At 41.3% G+C, this 15,358-nt stretch overlaps 1 protein-coding gene across 3 annotated transcripts in view; it reads right to left on the bottom strand.

Moving 5' to 3' along the window:
* CSMD1 (CUB and Sushi multiple domains 1) overlaps positions 1–15,358 on the bottom strand; it is a 2,734,739-nt gene that overhangs the window by 1,401,286 nt on the left and 1,318,095 nt on the right. The gene's annotated exons all lie outside the window — the stretch shown is intronic.

Genomic DNA, 15,358 nt, shown 5'->3' with positions numbered 1-15,358 from the left:
CACATAATTTGTTTGCAATTTCACCTGAGTGTTCTGATACTCTGTAAGTGGGGGAAAGTCCCTGTTTGAGTGCATGGCAAGGCCAAGAAGGGAGGGACCACCGTTTTTTAAAGCAAAATTTCCTGGAATCAATGGTGGGTGCCAATTCTAACTCAACCCTAACACAGCCCTAACCCCAAGACACACCTAAGCCTAATCCCTACCCTAACCATAACCTTACCCAAAACCCTAACCCTAACACCACAATCCTAACCCGAACACAACCCTAACCTCAACCTTAGCCCCAACCCGATCCCTAGTCCCAACCTTAACCCTAGCCCAACCCTAACCTAAGCTCTAACCCTAGCCCCAACCCTAACCCTAGCACAACCCTAACCCTAGCTCTTACCCTATCCGCAACCCTAACCAAAGCCCAACCCTAACCCTATCCCCAACACTAACCCTAGCCCCCACCCTAACCCTACCTCTAACCCTAGCCCCAACCCTAACCAAAGCCCAACCCTAACCCTAACCCTAGCCCCAACCTTAACCCTAGCAAAACCCTAACCATAGCTATAGCCCCAGCTATAACCCCAACCATAATCCTAACCCTAGCCCAACTGTAACCCTAGATATAACCCCAACTATAACCCCAAGCATAACCCTAACCCTAGATATAACCCCAGCCATAACCTCAACCATAACCCTATCTCTAACCCCAACCATAACAATTGCACCCACCCTAACCCTAATGGAAAAATGGAAATAAATACATTTTTTATTTTATTATTTTTGCCTAACTTAGGGGGTGATAAAGGGGGTAGATTTACTATTTTTTAAAAGTGATCAAGGTGATAGGGTCTATCACAATGATCAAAATGAACCAATAGGAAACATTTCCTATTATTGCCGGGTGCCGGCTGGCAGATCTCGGCAGACACACTGCACATGCACTGGCTATTTTCTTCCCAGAAGAAGACACCAACGGCTGGAGGACATCACCATGGGAAGCAGGAGGGTCCAGGAACACCATAAATGAAGGTGATCACAACACTGTGGTCAGTAAAAACCAACCTGAATCATGTTCTCTGGGGTCTCAGCTACCTCGGCTGTAGAATTTCTGATGCTGGGGGGCACTATACACTTATTTCTCAGAGTCGTTAAAAAGCGGTGATGAGGAATAAGTACCCTTAACCGCCACCATTAAAAGGAGTTTTGGAAGTTGTTAAGGGGTTAATATTACAATGGTTTCAGTTTTAATTGCTTGTTTTATCCTCCTCTCCTCATGGTATTCATTGCACAGGAACCTGCTTAGTGTCTCCTGGCATCATACCCTAACCTACATTATTTTTCCATATCAGTGAGCTGATATTACTTAATAATAAGAAGAAAAATGATAATAACCTTTATTTATATAGCACCAAAATATTCTGCAGTACTTTGCAGTTTTACAGTTCATATACAAGTTATAAGTAACAATGTTAAACATAATACAATAATTAAAGCAAAATAAGGCAACCCTGCTTGTGAGAGCTTACAATCTGAAATAAGATGGGGGACAAAAAGTACAGGTGCATATTTACAATGATTTTCCAGCAATCTTGAGGGAAAGATAAAGGCTGAATGAGCTGCTCATCAGCTCACCAGTCTGTATTTATGGTGCTGTTGGGTGCAGTGGAGTTTGATGGTAGGTTATTCTCAGATAGTGAATGGGTTACACACACACATATGCACAAAATGACTTTGATAAGGGAATGCGATAGGCCGCTTTGAACAGATGTGTTTTTACGGAGCGCATAAAACTGTCCAAGTTGTGGATAGTCCTAATTTCTTAGAGTAGAGTGGGAGAAGTCTTGGAGCCAGGTGTGGGATGTATGGATTAGTGCAGATGTTAGTTAAAAGTCATTTGCAGAGGGTAATGAGCGGGTAGGCTGATAAACAGAAATGAGGGAAGAATTGAAGGGGAGTGCTGCACTGTGGAGAACTTTATGGGTGAGAACAAGCAGTTTGAATCAAATTCTATAATGATTGGGCAGCCAGTGCAATGACTGGCAAAGAGTGAACACGTTCGAGTAATGATTAGCCAGATGGATTACCTTGGCTGCTGCATTATGGATGGACTGGAAAGGGGAAGTAAAATGAGGGGGAGGCCAAGTAATAGAGCATTACAGCAGTGGAAGTGGAAGTTGATCAGGGTGACAGTGACAGTGATGGTTTTTGTTGTTTCCATGGTGAGAAAGGGGCAGATTCTAGAGATGTTCTTTAGGTGTAAGCAGCAAGAGCAGGCAAGAGATTATATATGGGAGGAGAAAGAAAGATCAGTGTCAAACATAACACCCAGACAGTGCACCTGCTGATGGGACATTATTATGGTGCCACTCACAGAGAGGGAGATGTCAGATTTAGGGAGGTTAGTAGACGGCAGGAGCAGAAGTTGAGTTTTAGAAAAGTTGAGTTTCAAATAGAGAGCGGACATGATGTTGCAGACAGCAGACAGAACGTTACTGGCGTTCGGTAGTACAGCAGGGGTAAGGTGAGGGTATGACATGTACAATGGGGAAAAAGCATTTTGTCAGCCCCCAATTGTGCAAGTTATCCCACTTAAAAAGATGAGAGAGGACTGTAATTGACATCATAGTTAGACCACAACTATGAGAGTCAAAATGAGAAAACAAATCCAGAAAATCACCTTGTCTGATTTGGCAAGATTTATTTTGCAAATTATGGTGGAAAATATGTATTTTCTCATGTAAAAACATGCAAGATTTCTGGCTCCCACAGACCTGCAACTTCTTCTCTAAGAGGTTCCTCTGTCCTCCACTCATTATCTGTAGTAATGACACCTGTTTAAACTTTTTATCAGTGTAAAAGACACTTGTCCACAACCTCAAACAGTCACACTCCAAACTCCACTATGGTGCAGACCAAAGAACTGTTGAAGGACACCCAGAAACCAAATTGTAGACCTGCACCAGGCTGGGAAGACTGAATGTGCAATAGACTAGTAGCTTGGTGTTATGAAATCAACTGTGGGAGCAAAAATAAGAAAATGGAAGACATACAAGACCACTGATAATCTCCCTCAATCTTGGGCTTCACGCAAGATACTCTATGGGGTCAAAATGATCACAAGAACAGTGAGCAAAAATCCCACAAACACACGGGGAGACCTATTGAATAACCCGCATAGAGCTCAAACCACTGTAACAAAAGCTACCATCAGTAACACACTATGCCGCCAGGGACTCAAATCATGTGCTAGACGTGTCACCCTGCTTAAGCCAGTACATGTCCGTGCCTGTTTGAATCTTGCTAGAGAGCATTTGGATTATCCAGAAGAGTATTGGGAGAATGTCATATGGTCTGATGAAACCAAAGTAGAACTGCTTGGTAGACAGAATGCTGCATAGCATTCAAAGAACACCATACCTATTGTGAAGCATGGAGGTGTCAACATCATGTTTTGGGGCTGTTTCTCTGCAAAGGGACCAGGACAACTGATCCATGTACATGAAAGAATGAATTGGGGCCATGTATCGTGATATTTTCAGTGCAAACCTATTCCATCAACAAGGCCATCAAAGACGAAACATGGATGGGTCTTTCTGCATGATAATGATCTGTATGGAGGAATGAGGCAACACACCACCAACAGTGTGTGGCAACCTTGTGAAGACTTACAGAAAACATTTGATCTCTGTCATTGCCAACAAAGGATTTATAACAAAATATTGAGATGAACTTTTTTTAATGACAAAATTCTTATTTTCCATCATAATTTGCAAAATAAGTCTTGCCTAATCAGACAAGGTGATTTTCTGGATTTGTTTTCTCAATTTGACTCTCATAGTTGTGTTCAAACTATGATGTCAATTAAAGCCCTCTCTCATCTTTTTAAGTGGGAGAACTTGAACAATTGGTGGCTGACTAAATACTTTTTTTCCTTTCTCTATATTTGTGTGTCATCAGCATAAAAATGGTACTGAAAGCCAAATATGCTGATGGTCTGTCCAAATGGAGCCATGTAGAAGAAAAGGGGGCCAAGGACTGAGCCCTGAGTGACACCAGCAGTGAGAGGAAGAGGAGATGAAGTGGAGCCAGTGAACAATACACTGAAGGTGCAGTCAGAAAGATAGGAAGAAAACCAGGAGATAGCAGTGTCCTTTATGCCTATTTACTGGAGCATAGAGAGAACGAGATGGTGGTCAACAGTGTTGAAAGCTGCAAAGAGGTCAACAGGAATGATCAGAGAGTAGTCACTGTTAAATTTTGCAGTCAAAAGGTCATTAGTCACTTTGATGAGTATGGTTTCTCTTGAATGTAGGGGGGGAAGCTGGACTATGAAGGATCTAGGAGAGAGTGAGTGTAGAGGTAATGGGTAAGGCAGGAGTAGATCAGGCACTCCAAGAGTTTAGGGATTAAGGGGAGATTGGAGACTGGTCTAGTTATTTGTGCGGGATGGATCAAGCGAGAGGGTTTTTTTTTAAATAATGGAGTAATAATAGAGTGTTTGAAGAAGGACGGAAAAATGCCAGAGGAGAGGGAGAGATTGAAGATTGTGGTTAGGTGAGTAGTGATAACTGGAGAGAGAGACTAGAAATGTGAGGGAATGGGGTTGGTAGTTCATGTAGTCAGACAAGAAGATAAGCGGAGCCTGGAGACTTCTTCTTCTGTGATGAAATCAAATGTGGAGAGTGAGACAGAGGAGATGTGGGGAGGGATGGGAATCACAGGACTTGGTGGCTGGGAGCAAATTTCCTTATGGATATTCTCTAGTTTCCCTATAAAGTGGAAGGCCAGGTCATCAGCACAAATGTCCGTGATAGGGGCCTGTATTTTCAGATTGAGATGAGAGTGAAAGGTGTCAAAAAGCTTTTTTGGGTTGATAGATAGTGAGGAGATCAGGGTGGTGTAGTAGGTCTGTTTGCTGAGGTGAAGGGCAAAGTTATAGGTCCTTAACATAAATTTGTAGGGGATGAAGTCTTCTGGTGTGAGAGTTTTCTTCCATAGGCATTTAGCATTCCTAGAGAATCACTGGAGGAATCGAGATTGCTATACGAGCAAGGGCTGTTTTACTCTGTGTTTGGAGGTTCTCAGGGTGAGGGGTGCTACTTGGTCCAGGGTGCTACTGAGAGTGCCATTGTAATGCTTTGCAGCCAGATCAGTACAGGAAAAAGAAGAGATTTGGGACAGTGATGAGTGTAGGGAGTCTGTAAGTGTATGAGAGTTAACGGCTTCTAAATTTCTGCAAGTGCAGTAGGTAGGAGTGCACTTGGATGGGTGAGGATTTGTGAGCATGAAGGAGAGAATGTTGTGGTCAGAGAGGGGAAGAGGTGCATTATCAAGGTGGGAGATTGAGCAGAAAGACCAGGTCAAGGATGATACCATATTTGTGTGTCTCAGAGGTTGAGAGCTGTGAGAGGCAGAGAAAAGTGATTAGCAATAGAAGCTGGGATGCAGATGGGGATGTGGGGCTGTTAATGAGGATGTTTAAGTCTCTCAGGATAAGAGTTGGTAGTTCTGAGGACATGAAGTGCAGCAGTCTGGCAGAGAAATGGTCAAGGAACTGGGTGGGTGAGCCTGGGGGATGGTATATGACTGCTACTCTGAGGAAGAGAGTACGGAAGAGCCTGATGGTCTGAACCTCAAAAGAAGGGAATGAGAGTGATTGATCTGGGGGGATGTCCTGGAAAGTGCATTGTGGGGACAGGAGAATGCCGACTCCACCACCAAGTCTGTTTGCGGGTTTCTTCATTTTTTCTTTCCACAAAACACCAAAAAGTTGACAAACAACTGGAGCAAATCCAATAATGAATTGGGCCTTTAGTGTTTTAATCTTTGATTTTGTTCTGCAATTACTAAAGCTCATTCAAATATGTTAAGTACTTTGCTCAATGCACCCTTGGCATGTCTAATGTTCTCAATGTACTGTTCTGTCACTGGTTTTGCATGCCTCTGCCACCCTCACTGGTTGTAGTCAGTGCTAGCTTGCCTGGAGTAATCACTGTCTATAAAGAAAGCTCAGGACATCCAGCAGTGTCAATCACTAGTGAGAAAGGAGGGGACATGCAAACCTAGAGGGACAAAAGGTGCACTGAGCATCTTGGCCTCAAAAATGGGGCACTGTGGACCCTAACAAGCATAATTATTTACATTTTTTTTTAGAACAAAGACAGGGAGAATTAAAGGTTTGAATTTTCATTGAGCTTATATACCCTACCAGGCCATAAGCTTAGTTTACAATGTCAGTTGGGGCTGACATTTTAAAGAGCAGAAATAAGGAATACTAGACAGAGCTATATACTGTCAAAAAGTAATTTACACTTTTTCATATATGGAAAACCTTATTGTGTCTGGTTTCCTGAATATGTTTACATTCCTGAGAAGTCTCCAAGAGAAGACCAGTGGTAACAACATTTTCACTTGGAGGTGCACTTCAAGACTATGATGTATTATGAAAAAGTTCATACAGCACTGTACATCACATAAAGTATGCTCTGTAAGTAGCAGAGATGCATTTGCATGTGTTGATTGTACAATAATCAATTCCATAATTAGGTCTGATTTTCCTCACTACAAATGATAAAATCTTACATTGTAGCGGTCATTATTCAATAAAGATCTACTTTAGTTCCCTAGTTTCTTGTGTCAATCAATCCTAAAAAGTTCCTTGCTTGACAGCCTCTTTTACTAGATATCCCCCTACCTGTAACATTTTTTTTCCTTTAAAACTTATTGAACGTCTAGTGTCTACTTGTCTGGTCAATAATCTCTTTGTTAACTCCCTGATGCTTCCCATACAGTCTGTTTTTTTTTTACATCCCACTCAAAGAGCACTATTCAATGTATCTAATGATCTTTTGTCAAACAAATCTAAAGGTCAGTATTAACTTTTACTTTTCTCTGGATCTATCTGCTTAATTTGAAGCAGTTGAATGCCCAAATCATCTGCACACTTTGTCTTCACTTTCTTTTTATGTTGGAATTCCTTGGGCATACTTCTAAACTTCTTTTTATTTGATTTGAATTCAAAGTTGAGCAAAGTAAGAGTTTTCTGCCTAATCATGATGTTGATGACTCACAAATAAATGAGTCCTCTAACTACACTTAACTTGCTCAACAACTTACAGACAAATGAGTGCTTATCACACACATAAAGATTTAAACATAAAGGGCTATACTATTAATAACAAAATTGATGAAAATAAACATCAAAATCAATTCCAGTATACATTCACTTAAAATAGCACTGCTTTTGCTGAAGCTGTTAATCACTATGGTAAAAGAGAAACCTATCCTAAAACTGTAACCCGTTTTGATCACGTAACATAAATATTATCAAAATTTAACAGTCATTATTCATTAGTATTAGTTATTATTATAAAAATGTAATAAAAAGTGGTAAAAAAGTCTTATCTACCCCAAAATGGTACAAATAAAAAAATGAAAACTTGTTCTTCAAAAACTTAGACATTTTCCCAGAAGGATTTTGGCTTACTCATGCACATTTTTGGAAAAGTGCCAACAATTTTGTCTAGCTCATTTTTGGCATTTAGTGTGAAATTATCTCCAAGTTGTCTTTTTTTATCTGATTTTTTTGTGTTGTTCCAGTACACACAAAGAGATAAAAAAGTGTATAATAAAAAGTATAATTGCAATAATTTTCCGGGAGAAATACTTAAGATTCTAGTGCAATTTCAAGGGTACCAACACTTTCAGCCATTACTGTATATGTCAGCTGCGTCACATCTTTATAAAATCATATATTTTTTGCAGCTTAATTAAACCGAGGCTAAGCCTTCAGATATTGCAAGAATGCTTTGCAAGACCTTGTTCCATAGAGACAATATTCTTACAGAAACCAGGTCTCTCCAAGTCTTTTGAGACAATGATCTTTGAATCCTTGTAAATGCTTATGTTTGTAATATTTCACTATTGCTGGTGTACATTATTCTTTGCTTTGAGCAGGTGTAAACAAAAATGGCCTGAACTTTTACTTAAATGCTGCATTTTTTTGAGCCATGGCAGATCCCGCTCTAATATTGACAAGAATTCTGTAAAAACCTTTCTGTCTTATGTTTCTCTATCTCTTTCCATTGTAACTTTTTGGAAATACATTTTCCTTTTATTTAAATCACCTGGTAAGAATGGGTCATTTGGACCCATGGAGTACAATTTCCATATTGCCTGTCATGCTACTGTCATTGCCAGATTAATCCAGTTTAACATTTTGTGGGAAAAAAAGTAAGAATATCTTTTTTTGTAATAATATAAATCCTTGCTCATTATGAACTTGGGAGTGAGGCAGAACCTATCTCCATGTTTTTGCTAGCCTGTCTGAAAGCACAATGATTTAGAGGCAGAAATCCTGATTCCAACAAGGTAACAAGGTTGCTAGGCTGTTTGATGCAGTTTTGATAAAATTAGTGTTTTATCTGCTGCAGTTATATTAGTTCTCTGAATGCTGAGCTCTGTATAGCAGTGACCACAACACTGATTGACAGATTTCTGTATATACTGTGCATAGGCAGAAAGTTGCCAATCATTGGTGGTGTTGGGGTTATAAAGACCTCATGAATATGGAGTACTAAGTGACAGCAGCCTTACTACTCCTCTAGTGATAATCTACTGATGATAAAGCAAACTATCACATGTACAGCAAGTAGCCCAGTAAGAGAAACATTGCTGGAATAAGATTATCTAAAACCCCCGTTACACACTACGATATCGCTAGCAATATCGCTGTAAAGTCACCGATTTTGTGACGTTGCAGTAATATTGCTAGCGATATCGCTATGTCTAATACTTACCTCCGACTGGCTCCCCCGCTGCTCATCGTTGGTCGCGCGAGAACTCCCTGGACCATTCATCGTCGGCCACTTCCTGCTGCACTTCCTGTGGCGCCGTTGAGAGAGGTGTGGAGCCGGGCGGGAGGGCGCAGGATCGCCGTGTCTGACAGGTAAGTAGCGACCCCCGACCCCTGCTATGTCACTGGTGAGATCTGCCTGTGTGGCAGCTCACTAGCAACCACTTAGCGATGCACCAGCGATCCATATCATTGTCAGGATCGCTGGTGCATCGCTAAGTGTAACGGTACCCTATCTCTACATTATGCTGCTCTGAGATCAGTTGAAAAAAAAATTATTTACAAATTTCTTTAAACTTGGTGGTCTCATTTAATATTTGACAGTCTTTACCATATGACTGTTTTACTGTAGCCTGCTTATTTTTTGCCTCTTAATGTTATGTACCAAGATAGCAACATTCTCTATTTAGCTGATAACTGACAAAAATGCAGCCAAATATGTCCATATCACAAATATTTAGCAATGAAGTCAAATGAGCAGTAGTATGGTTTAAGCAAAAAAAAAAATAATTTATAGTTGCAAACATTTTTTCAGTTTCAATGAATTCAGAAAGTTTCTAATATTTCATGCTATTTTCTAATCTAATATTATCTACTATTTACACATCATTTACTATATATTTTCTTGGGCATTTGTTAAATGATTGCATAATCGTTAATGAATGTAAAATTGACTTGACTAACCCTAAATTAAATTTATAGTGCAAATGGTTCTTTAAATAAAGGAAGTAAAGTGCTAACCATAAAGCCTCAAATGAAAAATGACTTTTATCTTGTTTAATATGTCACATTATTTGCTTATATGTATGTGGCATACAGTAGAGAACGCAATATTAGATCTAAATGAAAAGTCTATAATTTAACAATATCTCAATATATTGCTACATTTCTAAAATATGGACCTGAAGTGGTTACATTGTATCTTTCTATCCGAAATGTCAAGTTTTGTTTGGCTTTATTGCATTGGAAGCTGAAGGATTAAAGGTTCCTATATCCTTTGTATGTCATTCTTTCTCTTTCATTTTAAAGGAAATTGACTATCTCTCTCTCTGCAGGAGTAAGGGCGATGATTGATTTCTGTAGTGATAAACTAAAGTTGCATTCTATTTAAGGCTTTTGATTTGAGAACCCAATTGTTTTTAAAAGTGTTGTTGTTTTTGAGATGTGATCGATATATCAGTTGTGAACAGGATAACAATGCTCACTCACTCAGGTATATACATGTACTCAATTTGGACTTTAAACTATTTTTATAGGTAATAAAAGTACTTCACTATTTTATAGCAAGTAATAACATATTTCATTTAAATATAATGTATGACACTTTAAGGGGATGTCTCAGCATAGACATAAATCACTTGGGACTTGAATACACCACTAATTTGTTAAATTGCTGGAAAGAAAAGGCAGCTGTACTGTGTGATCTATTCTTTTACTCTGCTTATCAATCATCCAGGGTATAACCACCAACATTTATGTTTTTGGCCATGTCATATATTCTCCCAAGAAGCAATGATTCTAGACAATAAGGGCTCCATAAGTAAAGAATGTTTTGTACCGTGCCTCCTTTTTGTTTTTATTGAATGTATAAGGAATCTAACAATTGATATGCCTTCTGAAGTATATAGAGGTCTTTCCTCTGTACAATGTACAGTCCCAATACTGAAATAACGGTTATAAATATTAGCATAAAAAAATGCACAGCACCAAAATGCCGGGTGCAACGTTTCACAGGCATGTACCAAACCTTATAATTAGAATCCAAAAAGCGTGAAACAGCACTCCATATAGTAAAAAAAAATCATGCTCTTTATTGACCCATGTGGCCAATAAAGAGCACAATTTTTTTGCTATATGGAGTGCTGTTATGAATGAGTCACCGTAGGAGGCAAAAGCAGAAATACAAGCTAAGTCCAGAAAACCAGAGAAGTTGGCAACTATCAGATTGCAGACCCCTGAACCTATCAACACAACTAGCAGTAGCCGTGGGGGGTTCCTACGATGCCCTAGACCCCTCGATCACAGCCGGAGAATTAACTAGGCCTAAAGAAAGAAAGGGGAAATCTAAACTGCCCCAGAGCAGACCCCAAAGCAATAGGCAGCCCCAACATATAATGACGGTGAAGCAAGATGAAAACACTAACACAGAAAGAAAGATAGACTGAGCAAAGACGGGGCCCAACACTACCTAGATAGGAAAGGACAGGAAGGCTGCTGTCTGCAATCTGCCAAAACCCTGTCAAAGACATAAGCCAACAAGCTGATATGAAAAAGGCCCTGAAGCAGCTAGGCTTCAAAAACTAAATCAGCACTCAGGTATTTTCAGAAGACAGAGCTAAAGGAATTCAGCACACCCCAGCAGGGAATGGCAGAAATCCAGAAAAACAAAGCAAAACAAAGTCAAAGCACAAATGCAAAAGGCCGAGCAGCAAACTTAGCTTTAGGGGAGCAGGAACTCAGACTGGTCTCCAAGGATCCCACAGAGAAATCACCCACAGGGCAGAAGGGCGTCGGCAGCCTTATATCCAGTCAGTAACTCCACTCAGCCAGTCATCATCATCAGCCTCAGGTGTTTGATAATCAGGCTCACTAACTTTCTTTACCAGAAGAGGGAGTTCCTCGGGCCTCAGTAATGAAGGGGAAAATGAACTCAAAACAGTACCTCCCCCTTGAGGAGGGGTCACCGAACCCTCAACTATGCCACCAGGGCGATCAGGGTGAGTCCGATGAAAGGCACGCACCAATCTTTTGGCATGAATATAAGAGGCAGAGACCCAGGAATTATCTTCCTGACCATAACCCTTCCACTTAACCAAATACTGGAGTCTCCGTCTAGCCAGACGGGAATCCAGTACTTTCTCTACCTCATATTCCATGTTACCTTCAACCAATAAAGGGTCTGGAGGTGCCACCCCCGGAACAACAGGTTCAACAAACCTCTTCAACAAAGATTTATGGAACACATTATGGATTTTAAATGTGACAGGAAGAGCCAAACGAAAAGAGACCGGATTAATAATCTCCACAATCTTGTAAGGTCCAATAAATCTTGGCTTAAACTTAGGAGAAGCCACCTTCATAGCAATATTTTTTGATGATAACCACACCATATCACCAACCTTAAACTGGGGACCAATGGTCCTATGTCGGTTGGAAAACTGCTGGGCCTTTTCCTGGGAGAGAGATAACTTATCCACCACTTGGTCCCAGATCTGGTGCATTCTCTCCACCACAGTGTCAACACCTGGGCAGGCAGAGGGCTCCACCTGCCCTGAAGAAAATCGAGGATGAAACCCAAAGTTACAAAAAAAAGGTGACATCAAAGTGGCAGAACTAGCTCTATTATTTAAAGCAAATTCGGCCAAAGGCAAAAATGAAACCCAATCATCCTGATCAGCAGAAATAAAACATCTCAAATATGACTCCAAGGTCTGGTTTGTTCTCTCTGTCTGCCCATTGGTCTGAGGGTGAAAAGCAGAGGAGAAGGACAACTTAATTCCCAGCCTGGAACAGAATGTTCTCCAAAATCTAGACACAAACTGGACTCCTCTGTCAGATACAATGTTCTCAGGAATCCCGTGCAAACAAACCACCTGTTGTAAAAACAGGGGCATCAACTCAGAGGAAGACGGCAACTTAGGGAGTGGTACAAGATGAACCATCTTAGAGAACTTATCACAAATCACCCAAACAACAGTCATCCTTTGAGAGACAGGCATATCAGAGATGAAATCCATTGAAATATGGGTCCATGGCCTCTTGGGGACAGGCAAAGGCTTCAACAACCCACTAGAGCGAGAACACGATTTAGACCGGGAGCACGTCCCACAGGACTGCACAAAATTCCTGACATCACGAGACAAGGAGGGCCACCAAAAAAACCGACTCACCAGATCTCTAGTACCAAAAATACCTGGATGACCAGCCAAAGCAGAGCAATGAACTTCAGACATCACTCTCTTCTTCCACTGGTCAGGAACATACAACTTTCCACTGGGACAACGCTCAGGTTTGTCCTCCTGGAACTCTTCCAGAGCACATCTCAAATCGGGCGAGATGGCAGAAAGAACTACCCCTTCGCCTAAGATGGTAGCAGGCCTGGTCACCACAGGAGAATCAGCAAAGAAGCTCCTAGAGAGGGCGTCTGCCTTGACATTCTTCGTTCCAGGAAGAAAACAAACCACAAAATCAAAACATGTAAAAAACAAGGCCCACCTAGGCTGTGTAGGGGTTCAAGCACTTAGCCGACTCTAGGTAAATCAAATTCTTGTGGTCAGTGAGGACCACAACTTGATGCTTAGCTCCCTCCAACCAATGTCTCCACTCCTCAAATGCCCATTTCATGGCCAACAGTTCCCGATTCCCCACATCATAGTTACGTTCAGATGGAGAGAACTTTCGGGAAAAGAAAGCACAGGGATTCATTCTAGATGTTACAGGATCCTTTTGGGACAAAACAGCTCCTGCACCAATCTCAGAAGCATCCGCCTCTACCTGGAATGGAAGTGAGACATCAGGTTGCCGCAAAACCGGGGCGGAGGTGAATCTTCGCTTCAGCTCCTGAAAGGAAGAAACAGCCTCCGGAGACCAATTTAACACATCAGCACCCTTCTTAGTCAAATCAGTCAATGGCTTGGCAATACTAGAAAATTTTGCTATAAATTTCCGATAAAAATTAGCAAAACCCAAAAACTTCTGGAGGGCCTTCAAAGAAGTGGGCTGAACCCAATCGTAAATGGCCTGTACCTTGGCCGGGTCCATTTCAATAGTTGACAGGGACAAAATAAATCCCAAAAAAGAAATCCTCTGTATTCCAAAAAGGCATTTAGATCCTTTGACATACAGGGAATTCTCCCTCAAGATCCGGAACACAGTCTGAATATGTTCCACATGAGAATCCCAATCTTTGGAGAAGATCAAAATATCATCCAGATAGATAATCAAAAATTTATCGACAAAATCTCGGAAAATATCATTCATGAAGCACTGGAAGAAAGAAAGGGCATTAGTGAGCCCAAAAGGCATCACCAGGTACTCAAAATGTCCCTCCGGAGTATTAAACGCCGTTTTCCATTCGTCCCCATGCTTAATGCTAATAAGATTATACGCCCCCCTGAGGTCAAGCTTGGTAAACCAGCAAGCACCTTTAACTCTGGAGAATAGATCAGAAATCAGGGGTAACGGATACTGATATTTAACAGTAATTTTGTTGAGGGCACGATAATCAATACAAGGTCTTAATGATCCATCCTTTTTGGCTACAAAAAAAAACCCGGCACCTAAGGGTGACGAGAATGGTCTAATATGACCCTTCTCCAACGCCTCCTTAATATAGGATCGCATAGCCTCGTGCTCGGGTACAGACAAATTGAAGAGCCGACCCTTGGGAAATTTACACCCCGGGCTCAGTTCAATTGCACAGTCATAACTCCTATGAGGAGGCAGAGACGCAGACTCATTCTCACTAAATACATCATAAAAGTCCGCCAAATAATCAGGAACATCATGCGACTGAGGAGAGGTGGAAAACACCGGAGCCTCACTAAAGGCACACCGACAACCCCAACTCACCACAGACACAGATTTCCAATCCAAAACTGGATTATGAATTTGTAACCAGGGAAACCCCAGAACAATAGTATCATGCAGATTATGCAACACCAAAAATCTGCAATTTTCTTGATGGTCTGGGGTGACCCGCATTACCACCTGGGTCCAAAACTGAGGTTTATTTTTAGCCAAAGGAGTAGAATCAATCCCCCTCAAAGGGATAGGCGTCTGCAGAGGTGTCATCGGAAATCCACAACGTTTAGCAAAATCCAAGTCCATTAGGTTTAGGGCTGCTCCCCTATCCACAAAAGCCTAGGCGGAAAATGTGGACAGGGAGCAGATCAGAGTAATAGCCAGAAGAAACTTAGGTTGAACACCCCCAACAGAAAACGTGTGTGCAAAGCGTTTCTCTCGTTTAGGACAGACAGAAATAATATGTGAGGCATCTCCACAGAAAAAGCACAACTTATTACGCCTTCTGAACTCCTGATGCTGCTCTCTGGAAAAAACGCTATCACATTGCATAGGTTTAGACATTTGATCAACAGGTGGCAACACCTCTCGTGCAGCTTTGCGTTCGCGCAAACGCCGATCAACCTGAATGGCTAATGACATAGAATCGTCAAGACCAGAGTGAACAGGAAATCCCACCATAGTATCTTTTACGGCTTCTGACAAACCCTTCCGAAAGAGAGCAGCCAAGGCATTATCATTCCAGGTAGTAAGTACTGCCCACTTTCGGAATTTTTGACAGTACAATTCTGCAGAATCACGACCCTGGTTCAATGCCAGCAGGGTCTTTTCAGCCTGATCAATGGCATTAGGTTCGTCATACAACAACCCCAAGGCCTGAAAAAATGCGTTCACATTAGTCAGAATAGGATCATCTGGTTTCAAAGAAAACGCCCAATCCTGGGGATCGCCACGCAGCAAAGAGATGACAATTTTAACCTGCTGCGCGGA

This window comes from Dendrobates tinctorius, unplaced genomic scaffold (genome assembly GCF_039654945.1).
Source record: "Dendrobates tinctorius isolate UK_male_01 unplaced genomic scaffold, ASM3965494v1 ptg000107l, whole genome shotgun sequence".
Lineage (NCBI taxonomy): Eukaryota > Metazoa > Chordata > Amphibia > Anura > Dendrobatidae > Dendrobates > Dendrobates tinctorius.
This window is presented reverse-complemented; position numbering and strand designations above follow the sequence as displayed.